The sequence below is a fragment of the Chinchilla lanigera genome, unplaced genomic scaffold, assembly GCF_000276665.1.
Source record: "Chinchilla lanigera isolate Chin_1 unplaced genomic scaffold, ChiLan1.0 scaffold00059, whole genome shotgun sequence".
NCBI classification, from domain to species: Eukaryota; Metazoa; Chordata; class Mammalia; order Rodentia; family Chinchillidae; genus Chinchilla; species Chinchilla lanigera.
The window spans coordinates 8121303-8142578 of NW_004955460.1; the positions used below are offsets into that span (position 1 = coordinate 8121303).

Genomic DNA, 21276 nt, shown 5'->3' on the forward strand with positions numbered 1-21276 from the left:
TGTGGGGAGGAGGATGCCGAGGAAGCCCCAGGCTCCACCGTGAGCACAGCCCTGCTCAGCGATGCCCCGCTCCCAGGGAGGAGCAGTTGGCCATAGGAGCCTCCTGACATCTTCAGAGAAACCACTTTCTCTGGGTCTCAGGAAGCAGCTATACACATGCACATGCACTTACACCCATATGCCTGCACACACATGCCTAAGTATACACATGCATACATATCTGCATGTGAATCCAAGTGTGCCTACATCCCTGCACCATGCATATGTGCACTTGTGTGCACACATGCACACGTTTGTACACACGCCCACATGTACCCCATACACTGATTCACATGTGTGCCACATGTACCTGGCTTGCGCCTATGTACCCACACATGTGCCTGGCACATAGGGAATCCCCAGGGGCATCCCACATTCCTCAGCTGGCCCCCAGGGATGCATGCTCATTTCCTGTGATGCACAGCATCCAGCTGCTATGGGCAGGGCAAGGATGTACTCTCAGGGGCTGCTGGAAAGGTGGTTGCCTGTGCTTGGCAGCGGAGAAGCTGGACACTAGCTGGCAGTGGCTGCGCCCTTACAGTTCCTCTGTAGGACCCCCTTGTCTGCCATGGCTCTGTAGCCAGGTCTTGCTTCCTCGTCCCAGCCCTACCCTGCAGTGACATCAGTACCTGTGGCTCTGGGGCCTTGCTCACCAAATGGTCTTGGGCACCAGCCTGCCCACTGGCCTCAGTTTATCCACTTGTACTATCTAGCAATAAATCAGGGCATCATCAAGGTCCAGCTTCAGCTCAGGTAGTAGAGACTCAGAGCCGCACTGCTGAAGTCCTGGCCGCATTTTCCTGCATCCCGGGGTTTTCTGACAAAAGGCAGCATGTTAGTGCTTGAAATGGTCTCACCTTTTGCTATTTTTGCAGGAGGCCTGAACGCAATTGTTAAAAATAGAAATAATGAGGGAAGCAAGGCTTCTGACCTTGAGTCACAGGCCAGGACGGGCTCCCAGGATCCTCCTGGGCTGGCGGTGATAAATGATCATCGCGCTGCATTTGTCCTTAGCTAATTTATCCTTGGCCTAGAGAAAAAGTTTGTGGCTTTTTTTTTTTTTTAAGCTGGAAAGGTGCTTCAGGCCTAATAGCTTTGCCAGGTCTTCTGGGCACTGGGCCCTGCTGCCTGGCAGTGCTGTGGGCTGCCCCAGGGACCCCATAATCCATAGAGCCTGCCTGCTGGCAGCCACGTTGATGTTCAGCCCTCTGGGCATATGCTGGGTGGGCAAGGCCTATAGTTTCCTGCTCCCTGAACTGCACTATCCCCTGCCGGGGTGAGAGCTTCCTTGGGAGGGCTGCGTGCATCCTCCCAGATGTCCCAAGAAGAAATGGCAGGGTGGGACCAGGGGGATGGAAGGATCCCAGCATCAGGGTGCTGCAGGTCTCAGTTCCCCATGAATGCAAGATGAGGATGTGAGAGAAGAAGGACCTTAGCATCTCCAAAGGCACTTTCCTGTCTGCAGGAAAGTGCTCAGGGTGTGACTCCTCATTTTACCCCCCTAATACAACCCTGTCACCTACTGCTCCAGGTTTCACAGGAGCTCCCAGGGCCCTAGAGAGGCTGAGGTCCTCTGCAAGGCTGGCAACCACCGCCCACGGTGTCTGGAACACGGCTGCTAAGATACTGCCCTCCATCTAGGAATTCAAGGTCCTGGATTTGGAATTTGATTTCTTCAAACCCAGGGTGCAGCTCAAGAATCTTGGTAGTGGGTCTAGCTTCACCGCTAACACGCTGCATGTTTGTCGTGAGCAGGTGTTCCAAAGTCAGAAGGAAACCAACTGAAAAGTTTTGTTGCAAGTTAGTCTTGGAGAAGAACCCAAGCATAAGGAGGAGCAGGCAGGAGGCAGAGGATGAAAAGGGAAGCCCAGCCTGGTCAGCTCTGATCCAGCCAGCCAGGAGTGTGAGCTTCCGACAGTGTCATAAAGATGGGCTATTTGCTTTCTGTCTTACACCCTGTTCTGGCCTGGAGCTGGATCAGTCCCCAGTGCTGCCCCGTCCTTGCTTTCCGCCAGTCCCACCTTCCTAGCTGGGTGTGCTTCCAAGACTGGCAGAGCAGTTCCTGTGGAAGGATATGTGTGTGTGGCTGTGTGTACCTGTGCACACGAGCATACACAGGCCGTTGTGTGCACAACTACACGAGAACACACCTGCCTGTGTGTGTATGCACATGCCTTCCTGCATGTGCACACATGGAGCTCACAGGTCTCTTCTGCACATGTGAATGCATGCATGGCATGTGTGTGCAGGCCAGGTTCTGGCAGAAGTTAGATATAACTATTGTATCCGCCGCCTGCCCCATTCAGGCCAGTCCTGCCCATGATGACCATGCTGGCCCCGGACTCCAGACTCTGTTCCTACGGATTTCTGTCCCCAGTGAAGCCACAGCAACAGGAAGTGGCAGCTGGGTGGTTCCCCATGGTGGTATTTGGTTGGGACAAAAGGTCATTTCCACAAAATTGCCCTTGTGGTGGAGAGAGAGACCATGCCAAGGTGACGTGAGCCTCCTGGGGCCTCTGGGCTCATGAGGGGCCCAGAGGTCCTCATATACTCAGAGGTGGGTGGCCGGCCCGGGAAACTAGGGAGGACAGGCCAGGGCTCTCCACAAATGTCTGGCTATGGACTGGGCCCTGGGCCTACACAGGAGAATGTGGTCAGGCGAGGATGTCCCTCTGTGCCAAGACCACCCTGGAGCAAGGAGAAACAAACCCATCAGTGAGGACTCAGAGGTCCACAGAAGTTTGAGGAGGCTTTTGAAGGATGCGTAGGAGTTCTCCAGAAAGGGTAGATGGAGGCAAGACTGGGCTGGAGTCCAGTTTAAACTATCTGCTCCCTTCCCCAGAGCCCTGTGTGGTCAGACCAGGGTCTTCTCAGGCTCCTGCTAGCCTCTCCTTTCGCAGATCCCTCCGGTACAGGATTTCAGCAACCGTGGCTTTTACGGTTTTTCAGATTCTAATAGTCAGAAGTAAACCACATTGCAGGGTTTCTGCAATCCAATATTTTAAGATTTTCACACCAGGTTAATGGCCCCTCAGAGAGTAGTCTGACCTTCAAAATAGAGTGGCCACTTGGGGAGGCTGACTCAGAACTGTCCACGCTGGGGGTGGGGACATCCAGCCTGTAGGTTCAGCCACACTGCACACCAGGGCAGAGGTCAGATAGTCAGAGAAGAAGAGGGCAAGACAGGTCCTGGGGAACAAACACTTACCCACCTTCACCAACAGCCCATGGAGGCCCCAGCTGGCACTCTCAACTGTCTTCTGGTCCTGTTCCTGGGTATAGTGTCCCCTCAATCCTGGCCTGAGGGACCCCCCTGAAATTCATATAACCACGAGATGGGAACAAGTTTCGCCTGGATACTGATACTTCTCACACATACCCCAGGTCTTGGCCTTGATGGTGACCACCCTTAGGGCCCTGGGGGTTCCAAGGAGCCCCTCATCATCCTGGCCCAGTGGGTGGAAAGAGCTAGGAAAGAGCAAGACATAGCAAGACCGGTACATAGCAAGACCGGCCATGCCTGGGTGCAGCTCTTGGGGCCACCACCCTGCCAGGCCCAGTCTGACCTGGGCTGCTCCAGAATTACAGGAAGCAATGTATAAATTCTGAACCACACTGCATGTACGGATCCTGCCGTAGCACAGTTGGCTTGCAGAAACAGTATGCAATGAAACCTGATTTTAAAATCTATACTTATAAAATTAAAAAATAAATAAATAAATAATGTCTCAACCAGGCATGATACTGCACACTGGACTATAGTCCAGCTACTCAGGGAGGTTGAGGCAGGAAGATTATTTGAGATCAGGAGTTTTGAGGCCAGTCTCAAAAAAACAAAACAAAAACTGTCTCTTCAAAAAGAAGCCCCAAAGGCAAGCTACAGTTCCAAGGCCCAATTCAGCTTCCATCTTTGTTTACCAGATAGATAGAAACAATTTGTATATTTTTAAATGGTTGAGAAAAATGAAGAAAATATTCATGACGTGTGAAAAATTATATAAAATTCAAATTTGACAGTCTGTAGGTAAAGTTTTATTGGGCTTAACCTCACTCATCTCTTAGGTGTGCGTGTCTGAGACTGCTCCAAGATGTGACCATCCAGCTCACTGCAGGCCCAGCTGGACCCGGCTCCTGGCTAGCCAGCTCAGGTCCTACCCGTTCCTGCCACACATCCCTCCCCCTTGGAAGCCTCTGGTGACAAACTCAGCCACTGCCTGAGGTCTGCAGCTGCCCAGAAATGTGACAGAGATGTTCCTGGCCCATGAGGGATCCTCAGGCATGCCGCTCTGCTCCTGCGAGACACAGATCCCCTTTATGGGCTTTCCATGGAGGTGTCCCAAGGGCAGCAGTCCCAGAAAGGCAGAGAGGAGCTTCTCACAGCAGGAGAGAGATAGAGAGTCCAAGGGGCTGCAAGGGATCTGCTGATGGGACAGAGTCACTACTGCTGGGCTGGTGCTGCTTGGGGACCGAGTTCTGGAGACCAGAGGCCCTATAAGAACCAAGAAGTGTCAGTGTCTGTGGGTGCCCATGCGTGGCAGCGGCTCTTCTCGGTCCTGGTGACATGGGGTAGTTGGAAGATAGGGAGGGAAGTACAGGGAATTGGCCAGTGGCTCCCCAAGCTCCCTAGATCCCTTGGGAGCCCCCCTGGCTTTGCCCATCTAGGAGGAGCTCAGGGGCTCCCCACCTGCACTCCATTCTCCTGGACCCTAGCAGAGCAGGTGAACAGGATGTAGAGTCCAAGGAAGGATCACTTCCTCTTCCAGCCACCAACCGACATGTAGCATTTTGGGGATGAGATGAGAGTGATGTTTCCTGCGCCTTTTTACACATTCTGCCTGAGTGAACCAGGGGCCTGTGACCACAATGTGCAGGATCCAGGGAGATGGACAACAGAGATGCTGCCTGCAGAGTCAGGGCTTCGTTGCAACCAGGTCCACAGGGTGGACAGAAGGATGATTTCGGCATAGGAATATCCTGCCTCTCTCAGGCAGAGCTTCAGGAATCAGTTTACCTCTAGATGCAGCTGCCTCCATGGGCACTGCAGCTGCAGTCTGGATTCTTGCTTTGCCCCTGGATCACCAGCAGCACCCGCTCTGGTTGATGCCTCAGGTTGGCTCCAGGCCCTGGTCTGCAGCTCTGCTCCTCAATTTCTGCATCTCCATATCACGGGGCAACATCAATATTCAATGCCAGGGTCGTGGAGCATGGAGGCTCTGCCCATTGCCAGATCTGGGAACAGTTCCCCGAGAATAAGAGCCCCAGTAAAAGCCTGGGCCTTCAGTGGCCTGCAGTGGACTTTGCTCTGTGCCAGTCCAGGTGGAGGAGGCTTGTCGGATCTCTGCTGTGGTTGGGTGGGTCCAGCTTCTCTGTGGGCTCTGAGACCCCAGGTCCATCACAGAGTGAGGCCTGTGGGCAGGGCTGCCAATCATGCACTGAGGAGAGGCACCAGGAACACAGGTGTGGAACTTCCCGGGAAGTGTACCACTGCGTTGACCTCACCATAACACCAGGCCATCTCTGACGTCTGGCTCCATGTTCTCTACCTCTCTTTTGCCATATTTAGAGTCCAGGTAGTAAGGCCTCTGGAAACACCCTTCAGTCTTTGCACCTGTGGGTGCGGGCACCCATCACGGCATGGTGATGAGGACCTTTATGCCTTGGACAGAGCAGTGGGGCTGGGTCAGTTTGTTCTGTGCCTGGAGGTGGAGCTATGAGAGACTGATGTGTTATCTATCTCTGATGACACCCTGGCCACAAAGGTCTTTCTGGAAGCCCTGGTTGCCTACAGCTGGGGTTGAAGGGGGGAAAAGCCCTTCCCTGAGACCCCCTCCCTCACCCTCACCACCCGTTCCTGCCTGGTCCTACTGAGGGTCCCCATCCTCTGCTCCCTGCCTCTGGCTGTGTCTTCCAGGTTGGGTCCGGGGATCTCTCAGTCCAGGACACTGAGGCATGGTCAAGGCCACTGAGGCATGGTCCTTGCCTGCCCCTTAGTGAACCCCCAAAATGCCATTCACTAAGTTCACATGGTACCAAAAGAACACTGTCATCCTTGGCTCCCCTGGGGCTCTGGGACAGTGAGGCCACATCACGGTATCAGGTTCATTGTGCTGGAGGTGGCCACCAGGTGGGAGGCTACAACTAAGAGCAAGGTGACTCTCCTGCCCCCACGCTGATCCACAGGCAGATGAGCCAGGCTGTGGCCACCCTGGGCCTGGACTGGATGGGACCCTGGTCCTGTCACCTCGGCCTGGCTGGGAAGGGGACCCTGTTCCTGTCATGTGTCCCTACAAATCTGTGAGGGGGGTTTTCAGGCTCAGAAGAGCCCACTCAGGACAGAACTGGGTGTGCCAGGCAGGGTGGCTGCCCAGGAGCCTTCTATAATGAGAACCAGGCTGATGGGACACCAGGACACCTTCTGGAAGCAGCTTTGGGAAGCAAACTTCTCTCTGGTGTTGCCCGGAAAGAGGCCATCTCCTGATCCTGAGATGCAAGCCTTGGGCTGCTCTGGGCAAGAGGTGGGATTTCATCTATGGAGAAAGTAAAACAGAGCTGGTTTTTGTTGTGGAGCCTCAGACCTCTCATCTAGGCACTGAGATGCCATCAGAGGAACTGCTGCCCTCTATAGGGAATGGAGAGGTGATGTGAGGTGTACACCTCGGCCCCCTTCTCATGTCAGCCTACAGAAAGAAGGCTTTCCTGTGAGTGCACCCCTTTCTGCCCCACCATCCTATTTGGAGAGGCCCCCTTCCTCCCCTCCCCCTCAGGAGCCATGCCAGGCACCAACCTGTTCCCCACTGGAGGTGACCCTGCCCAGTTCTCACCCTCCTCCTGGGACTTCAACTTTGCCACAGGGGTTCTGTCCACTTGGAACTGTGCTTCTCCATCCTTCTCAGATTGTCCTTCCTTCCCACTAGGCCATCTTGGAGACCTTGTAGAACCCATATGGACGCTGCAGCAAAGAGCTCTGTGGCTGTGTGTCCCTTTCTCTGCTGCCTTCCTCTATCAGATGGGCACCATGCGGCAGGGGTCACAAGCCCTCACCATGGTCCAGACACCTGGAGGGAAGCCAGCACACAGCCAGTGCCTAATGAGCAGATATCGCATCATGAGTAAGGCTTTCCCATGAGTGCACCCCCTTCTGCCTCATCACCCCAGTTGGGTAACACATGGAAGTGGGTAACACAGTCTGAAGGGCTGATGACAGAACCTTCTTCTGACCTGCTCCCTCAGCATCCTGCTCCATTCTGCACGTCTGGTCTCATGGTCCCTGGGCCAAGAGTCATTTCCTGTTCCTTGAACAATACTAGCCTCCATGGGTCACAGTCCTCCAACACATATCTGAGCTGGATGTGGGCTTCCCTCTGGGTTCTGGGGCTCTGTCGGGACTGGGCTGTGGGTATCTGTCCTGTCCCCAAGTGTCAGCCCACACCAAAGACATCAGGAACAGCTTCATCTTGCGGCCTATGGCAGAAACTGACCACATGGGTCTGAGCCACACAGTGGTCTGAGCAGGTGGGACTTGGGGTTCTTCAAAGACCCAGTGGTCCTGCTGCATAGCTGTGCCTCTCAAACCTGCAGGTCCCCCCTTTCTCTCTGTCTGACAGACAGGTGTCCACAGACCCATCAGCCTGGGCCCTGTGCAGCAGACAGCAGACAGGGTGACCAAGAGGGGAAGAGCCAGGAGGAAAAGCAGTACTTTCCAGGGAGGAGTCACCCAACACCCCCACCCTGGAAGCAAAAGCCTGGGCCCTCAGGTCAACTGAGGATGGGCAAGGGGGGCTCCCTTAAGAGAACTCAGGACTTCACAGCCCTGTCCAGGGTCCCCCTCCCTGGCTCCATGAGAAAATTTACCCCCTTGCTATAGCAGTATTGGCTTTGGCACCAGCATGGGCAACAGTCAAACCCTTAGACAATGGTCAGTGGCTTTAGCAGGCCTCACCCGGAGGGACAGAGGGAAATGCCACACCATGGGCAGCCTGAGAAGACTCAGGGTGGGGACTCAGGATCCTCTCTCAGAGACAGTCTGTGCTGATCACAAGGCTCAGCGGCAAAGTCACCTCAAAAAGGAGCCTCGCTTCCCCCAGGAAGCCTGGTCATTCTCCTGATCTACTTTTTTTCTTTGACCATTTGGAGCAGAGCAGAGATGAGGAGCTGCTGGTTTTTAGCAATCTTTAAACATGTGGCTGTTCGAGCCAAATGCTACAAATCAATCCTCCCTTTCAGATTCTGTTTCAAAGCCAGTCAGGCTGTGCTGGGTGCAGATTTGAGCTATGATTAATGTGATCCCAGAGGAGAGCTCAGGCCACAGCCTTTATGCTCGCTGGGCCTTCTGGGGGAGAGCAAGGTTTAGCCAAGGAAATCCATGCAGACACCACAGAGCCAAGGAGAGGGGATAAGACAAGCAGGGGCAGAGGCCTCACATCCACCAGGTGCAGCAGTGACACCATGGCCAGCCTGCACCAAGGTTTCCACAATGGAGACTCAACCCCCAGGAGAATTAGAAGCAGAACAGGTCCCCCTTTCAGGCCAGAGGAGCTGCTCTGCCAGCATTCACTCAGGTCCCTGCCTGTGGGCATCGAGGTCCCGTCACCATGAACGACCATCAAAGGTGTGATAAAAGCCATCTGTCATTCATAAAATGTGGTGTTGCCTCCCTGCAAAGCCATAAGCCTTACTGGGGCTCAGCCAAGAAATGGCCTATAAAATCCTGGATAATGACTTCAACGCACACTTTCCAACATAAGAATATTCCAGGCAGCTGCTTGCAGGATTTATCTGTGTGATAAATTTACACCCAGCACTTACTGTGTCTGCGTCTGGTGTCCCTCCTTGATACTACCCCCCCCCAGTAGAAGCACTAAAGCATCTGTGACATGCTGACCAGCCGTGAGACCTCCTCTCTGGTGACAAGCGACAGCATGGTGCACACCTGTGGAGGCCTTTGCCATCAGGCAGCTGCAGGTGTCTGGGATGTTCTGCCCATCCCCAGACCTGCCAGGTGCAGGAAAGAGGAACTTGTATCTGTCACAGAGGTATTTATTTCTGTGGGTAACGTTGGGAAAAGGAGGTTTTCTTATTGGGAAAAAGCGTTTTCCCTGGCAAGGGGTCTGTCAGGAGGCCCTTCTGGCCATGACCCTCAAGGTCCTGCAGAGCTTGGCATGTGCCAAGAACAGGCCTGCAGAAGAGGCCTTTGGAACTAAAGTGTATGCCTGTGCTTGCACCCACACCTGGAGGGGATGCAAGGTTCATGGTTTGCAGAGGAGAAACACGGCATGCTGGGTGGCCTGAAGCTGTTGTACCCTGGCCTCATTCTGCAGCACAGCTGCTCCAGGAGCAAGGGCCAGCTGAGCAGGACCCACACACTCCCCACCATGCAGCTGACCCAGCCTGAGGCTTTTGATCCTGACCCAGAAACTTGAGGTTTTGAATATGTTTTCCTGTTATTTATCCTCTCTCTTGAATTTTGCACTTGCTTCTAAATACCCAATCTTATTGTCTAATATTTGCTTTGCTATCTCTAACCACCAAACCTGTAGATCACATTCATGTACAAAATAAAGTTTGACGAATGCCTGCTTGTTCCACAAAATGCCTCCTTCTGAAATGACTCCCCATGCTCAGGAAGAGAGAGGATGACATCACTAGCAACTTGGAGATGAAAGTATCTCACAAGTCACAATTTTGCTTTCCACATGCAAGTTAGCCAGGGTTGGAGGACACCAGAGTCACATTCCACTTGTTGAAAGGAGATAATTTACAATAACATCATCAATGCCCATGGCTCCATTGTCTCCCACGTCCCTCTGGGCTGTGGAGCTGTGGCCTCGGGATAATTCAGGCTACCCCAAAGCAACAACCCAAAGTGCTCTTCTCTCCTCTCCTCTCCTCTCCTCTCCTCTCCTCTCATCTCCTCTCCTCTCCTCTCTCTTCCCCTCTCCTTTTCTCCCCTCCCTTCCCTTCCTTTCCTCTCTTCTCTTCTCTTCTCCCATATCTTTCCCTTTGGATCTGAGTCACCCCCCCTGTAGTGACTGTGTTCATAGGAAGAACTGCTTCCAACTGGTCTCTGAGAACCACAGTGAGGCTGATCAACACATACTGGAGGGCTGGGCAGGTCCCTTGTCAGAGCAGGGGTGGAGGGATGCCCTACTTTCCTCTTGCCCTTGGGGCCTGGCCCTACTTTGCTTATCTTCCCATTACATTAAGGCCACAGAGCTTCCCTGCCCAGCCCTACCATAGGGGGCCCTTATGGGATCTCTGCAGTATGGAGGGGCCTCTGGTCTGTTTCAGCAGAAGAGGGGAAGAGTTCCTGGATATGTACGGTGGGAAAACCCACCAGCAAGGCCAGGGCCTGTGGTCCGGAGCTGTCCTGGGCTTTGCGAGGCAACCCTCTCCAGTGAGCAACACTTCCCCAGGATATGCTGGAGCCCCAGGACTCACAGCAAAGATAGTTTCAGGGACTCAGAAGACTCTGACCGGTTCTGGTCAGAACCAGGTTCAAAGCCTATCCTGACTCCAGAATACTGCAGGAGGTGGCCGTGTTTCCTTATAAATATAGTAACGGTGAACACAAGGCCTACTTTGTGACAAAGATTCACTGAGATGCTACCAAGGCACTTAGGGTCACACCCAACTCAACCCACATTTGAGGCCATCAGCTCTGGTCTGCATCCTTTCCCTGGGTCTTTTGGGCAAAGTGCCCCCTCCTAGGCCTCATCCTAAGGGTGTCAGCCCTGGGCATCCCCTTCCCTCCCCACAGCTCTGCTCCCCATCCAGTCCAGCCCAGCCTCTCCTACTTTGGAGTAAGGTCTTCAAGGAAAGCAGAGGCCCCAGCCATTTAAAAAAAAAAAAAATTCAATAGCTCTTAATGTATAAGTCTATATGTCTGGACATCATACAAGTACCTTCTTGGTACAAGTCCCAAGTGAGTGCTCATGTGTGCCTGGGCACCTTAAAGTGGGGCCACGTCTGACACATCCTTGCTCCTGTGTCTCTAGTTGGGGTGGAGACTGAAAGGTCAACGAAGGGCTATGGGAGTAATTGGGGTGCACATCCTTGCCTCCATTTCCCCATTGGTTCAGCAAAAAGGGGCTGAGGTGGCCGGGGAGGGGAAGGAGCTGACTGTATCCTGCAGAGAACACAGGTCATCTGGGGACGGGGAGCAGCCTCAGGAAAAGGGACAGGGCCGAGCAGCATGCTGTGTCTTGCAGAGCAAAGGCTGGAGCAGCCTTGCCCAACAGATTCCCTATAGAAGGCACAGACCATCACTACCCCCTTGTAAGCCTGATGCCCAGAGACTGGCAGGTTTACATGGGACCGGGACTTATCCCCAGGCATCCTGCAGCAGAGGTGCTGGTGGGTGGCAGGTGTGGTACCCACAAGTGAAGGCTGACACATTCCTCGAATGGCCTGAGGACTCCAGCTCTGTTCCTCCAGGAGCTGCTGACACACAGCATTAGCTCTCCATGACTTGGTGTCTCAGGGTGCTCAGCCATGGGGTTCTGGGTGTTCTTCTGCCCTCTGTGAGTTACAGGTGTGTTTTGTGTCATGGATGCCATTTCTGCTTGCAGAGGGCAGTCTCATTTCCTGCCAGCGAGCGTGAGGTCACCCTGAACCTGCAGCCCTCCTAGGTCCTTCAAAGACCAGCAACTGTCTGATTATGAAACACACCTTCCCCTGCCACTAAGGCCCATGTGTAATTCCTGCCCACTGCCCCACAGTTCTTTGAATTTGTCTTATTTTTCCTTTAAGAGAGAGTGACTATTTTGTGAATTCTAGGACATCGCTTTATTATATAAAATTATGACTGCAAGCTCACTTTGTTCCACGAAGAAGAACAAAACTGCTCCCTCAAGGAGGTCTATGCCCCCAGGCCGGTTGGTGCAGAGCTCTTCCCCATGTGGGACACAGTGGGGGAGCCAGAGACTCATGGAGTCCCGCCCATCAGTCAGATGCAATGAAAATAATGTAAATCTGCACGCAGAGACATGTATTGACATACAGAGCCTGGAAAATAAATCCACACATCATGATTTATGAGGAAAAGGTCAGATAAGGGACAGAAAGCGCCCTGTGGGTCCTGGGGAGGACACCAGGAAAGACCCTATTGACCAAGCGTGGCATTTACATGAAAATCTAGCAGATGGGAGGGAGTAAGCCAGCAGGTGTTGGAGGAAAGGCAGCTTTCAGCAGAGGAGACAGCGGTGAAAAGGCCCTGTGGCAGGAACCTGCTTGCCCAACACACTGAGGGGAGAGACAGGCAAGGTGGGTCACCACGGTGGGCAGTAGGTGCTGTGTGGTCTTGGCAGCCATGGTCATGGGCTTCACTCTGAAGAGGCGGGAAATTGAGGGTGTCTGAGCAGAAAAACAACCTGATTTGTCCTGGGAGGCTTGTTGATGCTGTGTGAACAGGCAGTGGAGACTGGTAGGAAACAGAAGGCCAGTTCAGAAGCTGCACTTAGCTGAAGAGGCTGTGAGAAGGGCTGGCTGGGGACATATTTTAAAATTTATGTTTACAGGAGTTATGTAGAGGATGAGGCCATGATTTAGAGCCTAAATTTAAAAAATAGCCTAGGAGACGTCACATGAGGAGCAACGTTGGAGAGAATTTAGTCCTGGACACGTGGGTTTGAGGTTCTTGCAAGGATTCAGAGTTCTGGAGCCTCGGGACATCAATGGTGTTGCCATGCACAATCACACTGACTAGGTCAGCAGGCTCCATTCAGGGAGAGACGGTCCGGAGCTGTGCCTATTGGCCCAGAGAAGAAGAGGGAAAGGAGACGCAGACAAGGCCAAGCAGAGGTGTCATGGAGGGAGAAGGAAAGGAGGAAAAGGGCTGTGGCATCATCAGATGTCCGGTTAGCAGGGCCAAGACAGGTGTGGGTGCAACTAGCGTCACCGTCAGGACTGACTTCTATAAAGGGAAGGAGCTGGACCATTCCTGGGGGCCTGCGGTACACCCAATGGCTGGGTCTGAAAGTTCCTCCCTGTCAGCGGGAGTGTTGGAGGTCCAGTTTGCCATGGATGCCCCACTCAGAGAAAGCTGACTTCTTGCCGTTAGATTTGCTTAGACTTTTCAACAGGAGTATGCATTACATTTTGCAGTTTCTCAGGCCCTACTGAATAATATGACGTTCTCTTCAATCTGTGAGATAGTGAGTCCTTCCTGGCTTCTGAGAGCCCTGGTCCCATCTGAGGCCAGCAACAATGTTCAGAAGTCATGAAATGTTGTGAACTCTCTGCCTTTCTCCTCTGCTTTGGAATAACTGCTGTAAGATACAAAACTTCTACTCCTTGATTGTTTGATAAAATTGTCAGGTGACAAATGTCTGGCCTGGCTTCTGGTCTGGGGTAAAGATTCCACCTCTTCCAGTTTTTCCTGCTAACAGTAGTCTAGCCCCGCTTCTTAGTATTTCTTAAATCAGTATCAGTAATTTGAATTTAAAAAAATACCCATTTTCTCTGCATCCTCAAATATACCAATCCGGGCTGGCCTGGTCTTTCTGCCTTTCTTGTTTCTACTCACATTCTTTTCTCACTCCCACAGCACTAATCTTTGTCTTTTGTTAACTTCCTGAAGCACTAGTCTTTTTCCAGAAAGTGATCTTCACTTTATTAATCACCTCCACCATTGTTTGTTTGCCTCTGCATTACTTTCATTCTTTTTTTTTATTTTTTATTTTTTGCCCTAGTTCATTGCTCTCTTTCTAGTTTCTCAACCCAAAGGCTAGCTCACCTGTTTTCAGTCATTTAGTCATTTCTAGGAAGCACACCCCCCTCTCCAGTTTTCCCGAGAGTATCCCTTTGGCAGCATCCAACAGATTCTGATAGGTCCTGTCCTTGTTTGTGTTCATTCTGCTTTCCTCTTATAAGCCCAAAATTGTGTATGAATATCTATTTGTGATTTAATTTCCAGCTGGAAATATTTGGCATTTGTTTTATTATATCACATGTCCTGTGTCCTGGTTGCAGGTTATATATGGTATGCATATGTACCTGCATAGATGCTTAGATTCAGTCAATTAGCTGCCTTTTAGAATTTCTTGACATTTTTTTTATAGTCCAAAGAAGGTCAGTTTTTGTGAGAATTCCATGTCTGATAGAAAATAAATCCCATCACTGAAGGATACAAAACATAATTTGCATGGTTTTTGGCTTCTTGACCTGTCACTAACTTTTATCAAAGTTCTGTTTTCCATCTCCTGGAACATGGTTGGGAGTGGATGGCCCAGATGACCAGCCGTAGTCTGTTGGCCCTTAGCTGCAGCCACCCCACTTCCAGAAGTCCCTCAGACAGCCCAAACACTTATTTGGCTCCCTTGCCCACAAACATATTGTCTTAGTCACTTTCTTATTACCGGGACAAAAATACCCAACACCTGTAATTTAGAGAAGGAAAGGTTTATTTTGGATTATGTTTTCAGTCCACAGATGACTGGCTCCAAAGCAGAACAGCATGGCAGATGGACACAGCAGAGGAAAGCTGCTCATGTCATGGCAGCCAGGAAGCAGAAGGAGAAGGAAGGAGCCAGGGAGAGAGACATACCCCTCCCCATGACTTGCCTCTTTTGGCTAGGCCCCACCTTCCAATGCATACTCAGTTGCTTGGGTCCCCAGTGGATAATGCCACTGATAGTACAGCACCTCCATGATCCAATCACCTTCCACAAGCCCCACCTGTGAATGCATAAGATCTTAGAGAGACATTCTTGACCTAAACTGTAACACATTGCTCCAGCTCCCAAAAGACTCACAAGCATCTCTTTATGCAAAATGTATGTAGTCCATCTCCAAGAGTTGCCAAACTGTTAACAGTATTGCTGAGATGTCCAAGTCCAAAGTCTCTTCTGAGACACAAGGCAGACTTTTCACTGTGAGCCCTTGTAAAAATCAAAAAGAAAGTTAAACACTGCTGACATACAATGGCACAGGGTAAACATTCCATTCAAAAAGGGAGATACAGTATAAAAGGATAGAAAGGAATGGGACCAAAGCAAGACTAAAACCCAGCAGGCCAAACATTAAGCCCTATAGCTCCATGCACAGCAACCAGGACAAGTTATAGCCTGATGTGAGCTCCATAACAGCCTGGGCAGCCCCATCCATATGCATTGTCTTTTATAGTTCTCATGGTTTCTCTCTGGGAGTTGGTTTTGTTTACTGTGTTCAGCTTTCCTCACCACATGTTCCACATTCCTGGCTTCTCCAACTTCCTTGCATTTTGGCTTCACTTTCATAGCTTCATGCACCACACTCTCAGGAAGACACTGCCTGGCCTCCCAGGCCTTCTTCTGAAATCCAAATGGAAGCCTCCCTTACTCCACAACCCTTGCATTCTGCATGCCTGTAAAACCAGCATCACGTGGATGATACCAAAGTGCCACCAGCTTGAGAAGTAGGCCCCCTTGGATCATGGTCACAGAGGCTTCTGACTGCCTGGATTGCTGAGCACTGTGAAACAAATTCTGGGGGACCAGTCACAAGCAAAGTGCCCTGGGGTTTTCTTCTTAATTTTTAGACTCATGAGCCTGGGAAGGGTGGTATCTTGCTGATTCCTTACATGCCCTCAAGGCATCTTTTCTATTGTCCTGATTTATAAGTACTTAGATTTGTTTTAATGCTAATTTTTCAGCAGCCAACCTATGCTGGGGCAAAATTTCATAGGCCCCAATTTTACAGGCCCCAGCTTTATAGGCATTTCCTTTCTGGCCTCCAGCAAAACTTTTTGAAGTATTCAACTTGGCTTTTTGCTTCTACTTCTCACATAGTTATCACTAAAAGTAGCAAACAGTACACATGCTACAGCCTGAATGCTGAACTGCCTTGAAATTTCCTCTACCACATTAATTAGTCCACTGTCTTTAATCTTAGCCTCCTGCAAAGTCTTAGGGCAGGAACAAAATGCTGACAAATTTCCTGCCAGAGAATAACACACATGGTCTTGAACTGGTCTTGAAATCCAACTGCAAATGGAATCCTTGTTCCCAACTGAAACCTCTTGAGCCTGGCTTTTACTATCTACACCTCTATCAGCATTCTGATATTTTGAGTTCTGACCAGAATCTCCCATCTAGCTTGGCTAACAGCATTCTAGGGTTTCTCTGTGAGGTATCTCCAAACCTTTCCAAACTTCTTCCATAAACCGCTTCCAAAGGTTTCTGAATCACATGGTCAGGAATAGCCCCAGTAACAACCCCACCTCTCTGGTATCAAAATTCTGTCTTAGTTACTTTCTCATCACTGAGACAAAATACTCAACATTCTCAATTTGAAGGAGAGGCTTACTTTGGCTCATGGTTATAGTCCATGGTTGGTTAGCTCTAGGGCAGAAAACAGCATGGCAGAGGGGGATGGTAGAAGAAAAGTTGCTCCTATCATAGCATCCAGGAAGTAGAGTGAGAAAGGAGGAGGTAAGAAAGGAGAAACATCCTTCCAAGTCATGCCCCAAGAGACTTGCCTCTTCTGTCCAGACTGCCTCCTAACAGCAAGTCAGCTATAAGCCTCTATAATTCAATAACCTTGCAAAAACCCTGCCTATGAGCCCAGAGACCTTGGCAGTACATTCCTGACTCATGCTATAACATGTATTTTCTCCTGATTTCCCATGTGAATCCTGATAACCAGACTATTTCCCCACCAGCACCGTATTCCAGACAAGGAATAAAGTCACACACCCCATAATGTATGTGTGAGAGCATCTAGATGCTCAGCAGAGGTGACTCTCCCTCCACTCTCACTTTATGGAGCACTAGCCAGCTGCCCACTCCAGGCCATTGCTTACCTCACACTCTCAAAATAGTCTGTGGCCAGAGCTGCCTATAGTCAGAAGCCCTAGCATTTCCTGGGGATTTGTAGATGGGTGATCCTTAGGGAAACACTCCAGGACCCAGTTGTGGATGGTGGCCTGAACAGGGGCCTCCCTCTCCACCACTGTGACCCTTGGTAGGCCACGGTACATCAGGCCAAGAGGGGAGCACAGAGACGTGCCAGCTCCCAGTCTGTTCTGCTCCTCCAATCCCACCCCAGGAAGGAGTCTTGGGCCCTTCTGCAGTGTTTTGCAACCATTTGGGCAGGAAAGCCTGTCATCCTGCTGCTGATGGGACCTCAGCGGGACCCAAGGCTATCTGAGGTGAGGGGCTCTGTCTGCTGTGGACTCTCAATCCTTGACCTGCAGCTCAAGGAAGGCCTCTTCCTCAGCTCTCTCCCTCCTCACCATCATGTATCCCAAAACATTACAGCCCAAAGTCTCTCTCCTACCCTGGTGCCCTCAGATGCCCATATCACAGATCTTCATTGCAAGAATTTCTTCAGCTTTGTCCAGACATCTGGGATATAACAATGTACAAGTGGGGCCTCTTTCTCTCACACAAATTGTTCTGCCCCTCCCTGTGCCTCCTCTGTCCACCTATGAGCAGCCTTTAAGATTGGTGCTGGCTGCTGAGCCAGGCTGGCTAGGGGCTGGCACTCCTGGGGGCTTAAGGTATTCTACCATCTCCCTCCCACCCCTGAGGAGTCCTGCTTTAACCTGAACTCAAAAGAGCAACTGGCTGGTGATAAAACCAGGCAGACTGCTTCCCTGTCACCATAGGCCCCAGAAGCTCAACAGTAACATGGTCTTCCAGAGCCCGGCTCTACACCCTGCCCAATCACTCCTTGCCCAGAAAGTCCCTCCTCCCTCCCCATTTACTGGGAAACCCCAAGGTGCCCTCTGGCCCAGTCACAGCCCCTCCTGTGGGGTGCTTGCCAGCCCTGAGCCCCACTGCAGCCTGAGCATCCTCCTCTTGGAAGCTGCTGGGTCCACCAAGCCCATCTTTCTCCTGCGGATCTCCTTGCCATGACTGACACTGGGACGCATAGTAGAGATGGGTGGTGTCCCCTGTGAGTGTCCTCAGAGAAGCCCTGTGGCCCCTGAGGTCAATTTCAGTGTTTAGGATTCCTCACTGTCCAGGAACAGGAGATTCATCCTGTCATCATCCCATCTTCACGCATTTCTCTGCTCTGTTTCACATGCAGGACATGAGACTGTGCCCCTAAATGCGTCTGTAGGAGACAGAACATGCCCCCAAATGTGCATCTGGCATATACATTATTTTGAGGTAGTTATTTTGAGAAACAAGAGCCATCATAAAAAGCTCTTGAAGCATCATAAAAAAGCTCTTGAAAACAAGAATGAATTCCCTTTTGTAAAGAAAATTTACAATCATCAAGGAATCTCCCACTGCACCTGGAAGAGAGGAACTCTCCTATCAGGAAAGGAAGGGAAGGCAGCCACAGGGCTCTTGCCTGACACACCTTCCCCACAGCTGCTTTCTTTGCTCCTAGACGATGGTATTTAAACCTGAAAGTAGTCCACATGTCTATGAGAACACCTGCCCAGGCACCCCGCGCCAGAGGCGTACGTGTTATTAAACGTGTCTGCCTTTCTGTTCTTTGTCTGCCTGGGAGACAGGGCCCTTCACAAGGTTCTCCTCCCTGCCTCTCAAGGTCCCCATTTCTCAGAGCCTCCTTTTGTCATCCCCCACCCCACGGCTGCCCCACAGTGGCAGGGAGACCACCAGGGATTTCCCCAGGCTTCACTCTGGCTCCTCCTTTCTCACCCCAGGGCACTGGTCCTGCTTCTCAACCTCCTGGGGATCCCTTCAGGGCTTCCTGGACCTCCTGACTCAGGGCACACTGGCTCTGGTCCCCAGGAAGTTTCCTGCTGGCCTTGAGGTCTTCCGGGAAGGTTTCTTTCCTACGCAATGCTTCCCCAGGGAGCTTGTAAGCTAGAATGCAATTCGTCCCAGACCATTCCTGGCTCCTCCCCAGGTTCTGGTGGGGACCTCAGTCATCCCACTGCTCTCAGCTTCCTCTCGCTGCCAGGAGGTAGCCCCAACCCTAGCTCAGAAGTCTCATCTGAGGCCCATAATTTCCCTCTGCCCCTACCTTCCATTGGCCTGTCTCAGTCTGGTCACAGTCCAGTCTGGGGTCACCTGCAGGTCCTATATGTTGCCCCATGCTCTTCCCCAACTCTAGCCTCCCCAGCCTGCTGATAGCTCTCTGAGTGTCCATATACCCCCAGGGCCTTTGCACACTCCCTGCTTTCTCCTGAGACCTCCAAGTGGGGTATTCCTTATGTATACATTCCTACTCTGATGGCACTCCCAGGGTCTCCCTGGCCATCCCTGATAAGGCAGTAATCACCTCACAACCCAAATGTCACCCTTTCTGCAGAAAACATAATTCCTGGCACCATCTGACATGTTTCACAGTGGTTAATTGGAGCACCAGAATGTGCACGAAAAATCCCCGGAACCATCTCGGGGTGTCTGCGTGTGTGTGTGTGTGTGTGTGTGTGTGTGTGTGCGCGTGTGTGTATCTCTGTATGCATCTCTGTGTGTTTGTCTATATGTGTGTACATCTAGTCTATGTATGTGTGTCTCTGTCTCTGAGTATGTGTCTGTGTTTGTGTGTGTATATGTATGTGTCTCTGTGTATGTTTGTATGTCTGTATGTCTATGTGTGTCTGCTTATGCGTCTCTGTATGTATGTTTGGATGTCTGTGTGTCTGCATGTGTCTCTGAGTATGTGTATGTGTGTATGTCTACACAGACATTTGTATGTCTATGTGTATATCTGTGTGTATGTGTTTGTGTGTCTGTGTCTCTGAGTGTATCCATCTGTGTTTACTCTTTGTAATTTTCAGGAATTAATGGATTGAATCAAATCAAGTTACTCCTCAGATCAAGTAAAAAAAAAAAAAGGAGCAGGCTGCAGGCATGTCATCCTTGCCTCTGTGGGGCATCCTCTCCCTTCAGGGACCATTTCTGCACGTCACCTTAGCCTGCTGGCACTGACTCTCAGCTGGTCAGCTGTGGTCCCTTCCCTGGGCATCTGCTCTGAGCCTGGCGCTAAGCAGAACATCAACTGAGAGTACCTTGGCAGAGCACATGCACTGGGGAGAAACAAGAGACATAGAAGAAAGCGTCGTTAGTGACAGCATTGTTAGGACAGCAGACAGAGTCGGGCCAGGAGTAAGGGGCATCTCAGGTGACCTGTTTAGCAGACAGGCCTTTCCAGGATGGGAGCAACAGAATCAGGAACCCAGTAAGGGAGCCATCCAGTGGTGGACAGGACTGACCACAGCACCAGGAGACTTGGGGGGGGCGGTCCCAGGAGGCCCCCACACCTACACCCCAGAACCCCAGGTCAGCCCACCCAGTCTATCCTGAGGCTGCTGGCCACAGCCCTGCTATCCAGGATGCAGACCATAGGAAGGTTGGGAGCTGCAGCCCTGAGAGCCCAAGGCCAAGGGAGACACCCTGTCTGCACACTATGTGCTGAGGCAGGGAAAAGTTATCACTCTATTTCCTGGGTGAAGCTGTGTCCTTCCAGAGGCGCATCCCAAACTCAGTCCTCCTCATTCTCTAGCCCCATCCCCATCCCAACACAGCCTCCAACTCAACTCGGCCTGAGCTCCTGCTCCGGGCATTGATTTTACTAAGGAGACAGGCAGGATCCTCTCCTCTCAACAAGCAGTAGTGGGCAATGCTTGAATGTCAGGCACTGGACCAGGCACCAGACTCAATGATGAATTTATGTGTCCCAAGCGAGGCTCACACAGGGCAAAGAGCGGCGCAGCATGGGAATCCAAGGCAAGGGAGAGGCTCTGCATTGGCCCCCACCCCACAGCCCCCTACCTGGTCCTGCTGGAGAGGCTGCCGGGCTGGATTCCAACACGCCTGGCTTGTGACACTCCCAGGGCACTGGGGCCCAGAGCTCGTCCCTGGGTCGAGGATCTGTCTGTGCCCCTTCCCACTTAGCGCCCTGACTACGATTTTAGGCTAAAATTTACAAGGGTTCGCATTTCCCAGAGTGCTGGAGATCCAGAAGCCACGTTGCAGAAACAGCACTCCCTTGGGTGAGCTTGGGCTGACGGTGCACGGAGGAGGCCGAGACGCACCCCGCCCCGCCAGCCACCGCTGAGGTGCCGCCCCCTCCCCCGCACCTCGATGCCCCCGAGAGCAGTCTGGGCGCGGCGCCTCCGGGTTGAAGGCGCAGGCGTGGTCCTGGGGTGGGGTGGGCCGCTGTTCCGGCGTCGGCTCCGCATTTGGGCTCACAGCGCTCTCCTCCCGTCCTCTCCGCGCGCGCTTGGACCCGGCACCCCCTCCTCTGCTTCCCGGCCCCGCGCGCATCCGGCGGCGCAGACGCCGGGCGGTCTGGGGAGGGACTTGGCCAGGCCCGGCCGGCCGGCTCGCTGGG

At 51.9% G+C, this 21276-nt stretch overlaps 1 protein-coding gene and 1 long non-coding RNA gene across 3 annotated transcripts in view; one reads left to right on the top strand and one right to left on the bottom strand.

The window, feature by feature from the left end:
- Positions 1 to 14499: 14499 nt before the first annotated feature.
- LOC106150011 lies at positions 14500 to 21013 on the bottom strand. Of its 2 annotated transcripts, none has more exons than XR_001236532.1 (3): positions 20715 to 21013; positions 14790 to 14915; positions 14500 to 14712 (listed from the first exon to the last, which is right to left on the bottom strand). It is a non-coding gene; the product is annotated as an uncharacterized LOC106150011 (long non-coding RNA). The 2 variants fall into 2 exon arrangements; XR_001236533.1 differs by lacking the exon at positions 20715 to 21013 and adding an exon at positions 15216 to 19384.
- A 9-nt stretch (positions 21014 to 21022) lies between these two features.
- The window catches only part of Fam20c (family with sequence similarity 20, member C), a gene marked incomplete in the record, with an annotated part of 49720 nt that continues 49466 nt past the window's right edge, over positions 21023 to 21276 (top strand). The window contains 1 exon segment of the mRNA XM_005397963.2: positions 21023 to 21276.